Source organism: Photinus pyralis, unplaced genomic scaffold (assembly GCF_008802855.1).
Source record: "Photinus pyralis isolate 1611_PpyrPB1 unplaced genomic scaffold, Ppyr1.3 Ppyr1.4_LG2, whole genome shotgun sequence".
In the NCBI taxonomy this organism is placed as follows: domain Eukaryota; kingdom Metazoa; phylum Arthropoda; class Insecta; order Coleoptera; family Lampyridae; genus Photinus; species Photinus pyralis.
The window spans coordinates 48,230,189-48,234,344 of NW_022170403.1; positions in this window are offsets into that span (position 1 = coordinate 48,230,189).

A 4,156-nucleotide genomic window follows, 5' to 3' on the forward strand; every position below is an offset into this window, starting at 1 on the left:
TATTCAAGATAAACTGAATGTATTAGGTTGGCAACTAAATTCCTGAGGTTTTTTAAATTTTTTTTATAATTGTTTTTCTATAAAAATTAACAATTAATTAATCTAGAATGTCTTCTCCGTTGCAGTTTATAACTTTTTCCCAACGTTCAACACGTTTTTTAATACCACGTTTGTCGAAATCACCCCGTGTTGATCCAACAAATGAGTACCTATTTTGTTTTACGCGTTGTGTAGCGTGTTTATCCGGGCTAAGCGAGGCCTCAGACTAAGCCATTCCTTGCGCTGCTTCATACAAGAACCATTTTACATCGCCAGTACAGTAATGATTCGGTAAAGAAATCGATCCTTGTCACTTGTGTCCATGAGTTGATCGGTGACGAGCAAGCAAACCGGCGGAGATTGTGGCTCTTTGATTTTTGTTATTGTCACTTAAAGCATGCGGAATCCATGCTCCAAATTTCTCAACTTTTTACAATTGAGTGAAGATGTTTCTCTATAGCAGTGCAACAGAGCATTCCATTATCAGCTCTGCTAGTTCTCTTGTCGTTTGACGCGAATACTGGTGCAACCTCAGAGTAAGAAATTACTCTGAGGGTGCAACTTCCCCTCGTGTCTAATCGCACTCTTTATATGCTCGTATAATATACTATAATTGGGTTTCCAAATGAGAGTGACATCATTAATTTGTTTTTTGTATATAGACCACACAGTAGTATTAATAATTTTGTGACTGAACTGGACAGGACATTACAAATAAATAACGTGGGTAATAAACTATTAGTAGGTGACTTAAATTTAAATTTGCTCGATAAAAAAAGTGCCGCTGTCTCCGATTATGAGAATTTGCTTGCGGGATACGGATAAGTATGTAAATGCCATTCACGACATTACACGCGAGCAGGTACGGGAAGGTCAACTGAAATCTTGACTAATTGACGGCATATATGTCAGATCCAATTTTCAGAATATTAAGTCAGCAGTAATGCAGCATAAATTGGCCGATCACTGTAATTTACAATGAAAATAATAAATTTACTAAAGGTACATTAATGCACAACTCCCTAAAAAGAAAATTTAATAATAACCAAATAAACAAAGATGTACAAAACCATAACTGGAACGCAATACAAAACAACGATTTAAACAAATATGTCAACAACTTAACAGTAACATTAAATCAAATATATGACCAGAATCGGAACAACAATTTATACAATTCAACCAAAAGCAGGCACGGCATGGATGGATTACAAACAATATTTTAGTTAAATTGAAGGAGAAGGACCGTCACTACAGGAAATGGATATCAAACCCCAATAAGATGAAATACAAAGAAGATTACATCAGGACCTACAGAAACAAAGTAAACCTTTGAAAGCGAAATAGCAATGTTAACAGAAATGTAATCACAGCGTAGAGCCAATAATAGAAGATACAATAGACGATTGTTGCTTCCATATACCAAACTGTAATCAAAACGTAAATTGCGGACCTCGTTGCGGACATAATTAAAAAACGGTTGCAAGTATAAAAGTCTCCGGGTTATTAACATTAGGACAATCGACATTAAATCCAATGAACCCATATTCGCAAAAATAATTATGGAATTGGTAAATAGATCTTTAAGGAGCGCTGTATTCCCAGAAATGTGGAAAGTCTCAATCACAAGACCAATATACAAGAAAGGTAGCGCACTAGAATACAACAATTATAGACCACTAAGTATACTTCCGGCCATTGAGAAGGTTCTAGAAATATACGTCACAGAGCACCTAAAGACATACATAACTACAAATAACATCATAAGTCGAAACCAGTATGGATTCCAAAAGGGGAAAGGAACTGAACAGCTTTTGCTAAAAATAACAGACATCATAAATACACAACTCGATAAAAATAACTATACCGTTGCAACATTCATTGATTTTACTTGACTTGACACTATAAAACCAGACGTATTATTAAAGTGGATAAAAAGTGTTGGAATAGGTCCAATGAATAAAGAATACCAGGAAGGAGAATATCAACAATATACATGCGACCGCGATGGCTTTTGCAAATGGCGGACAGTAGTTTCCTGTTCCAGTGGCGTACCTACCTTACAGTTGTAGAAGGATACAATTATAAAGAATTTTACACGAAAACAATCTAAACCCCCATGTGTCTACTCCGCCTATGACTTTTGTTTAACTAACCTCAAACTACATTCCGATAAAAAATTTGTAAATTTACTTGTACTATATAAAAATAATATTGGTATCATTGAATTTATAACTAGTTATAAATTCAATGATTGGTATCAACACTTACACATGAAATGTAATTCCCAAAGTTTTATTTTTTTCTGTTTTGGAGCAACCACAAGCACAACAACTAACCATTCTTTTTATGTCACTGCAACAGCCACAACAAAAATGACTCATAAGTGGCTTTTGCAAATGGCCGACTTCCGTCGCACTCTCTCTGGTATACAACTTGATTAATGCTCCTTCCTGGTATTCTTTATTCATTGAATAGGCCACAGAGGATTATTATGGTTCGATATTTCATTGTAAAGATTGGATATGAATTTAGTACAAATTGGGCTTCCAATTGCGGAGTTCTCCAAGACCCTATACTGTTTTTGTTATATATAAATGACATTTTTCTAATTATGCAAAAAGCACAGTTATAAATGTGCGCCGACGACGTAGTATAATGTATTCACACCGTGAAATATCAACGTGTAAAAAAATTGTGCATGAAGAAATACACAACCTAGTAAAATGGACACATGGCAGAAACATATTCATAAGCGAAGAAAATACTGTCACAACACAATGGTATTTCATACAGCGCACATGCAGATAGTAAAAGATGTAGAAATTAAAATACAGAAATGTACATGTTACCTATACACAATCCATTTATTGCAATTGTAAAATAATACAATCTGGGTATCAGTTCAATCGCAATTTCTTCCAAATGTTATTGCAAATGGGTAGACCACCAACAATACACATTTCTAGGTAGCCTCAGTATTGCATATTTTCTTCATTATTTTATTGTTAAACACAATAGACCATCTATAAAGAACAAGGAGTAATTATGTAAACAAGCTTATCGAAAATTTACTGCAAAAGGAGGTTAAAGAATTTACTGAACACTGCATTTCTCGCAAACGCCGATGCCTATGTCAGGACGGACGACTGGAGGAGTTCGATTGGGTGCGTTCGCGCAAATTTCTGCAAATACAAAAGAGAATAATATTGCTCGAATTTTCAGTTTTGTATTACATGTTTCCCGAAATCGGCTTTTTTAATATAAAATTTACAATCATATCAAACTTTTTATTAATATTCATGTGACAGTTTTGACAGAATTCTGGATAGAACAAGAAGCAGGAGAAGTGTTATTTCCACTGTCATGGAAACTAAAATTGTGTGACAAAAGAGAGGCATGAAAATGAAGGTTTCATGACTATTTCAGGAATAGTATATTGAAAGACAAGTGTTACAATGCGACCTATTGTAATACGACTATCTTGTGGCACGAGTGGCGACGCGAAGCGTAGCCACGAGTGTCCGCAAGGTAGGAGTATTACAATAAAGCATTGTAACACGCGTTTTTCATACTATTTTTTCTATTTCGGTGCTTTAATTTAATTAAAAAAATCATTATCAGAAACTATAGGGAACATTAGAACTAACATGTTTTATGTTGGGAACACTTTTTATGCCGTTAAGTTTTAGGTTGGCAGCGTAGTAAGACTGACATTTTGAAGTTCAAACATGGAAGTACCCAACGAAGTACCTACTTGTACTAACTAGTAACTGCCAACTTAAGAGATGAGTTACCAAAAAAAAACGACTATAATCACTGTCTTTGTGCAACTGTTTTCGGCCAAAAACAGTTGTACAAAATCATCATTGTGACACCGAAATAGAAAAAAGTAATTCTGTCAAAGCCACCAACGTAGCTATACAACATAATAAATTATGAATCGGATATACACAACCATTTCACCATATAGACACAAAAACCTCTCTTTACCAAAGGACCATTCAATTTCGAATTTATAAAGTGTACAATAGAGTTTCTAATGAACCGAAAAATGCGCCTGTATCACATTTCAAGGCAAAAGTGATCTGTAAAATAGCTTTTCGTTTACGTTTAA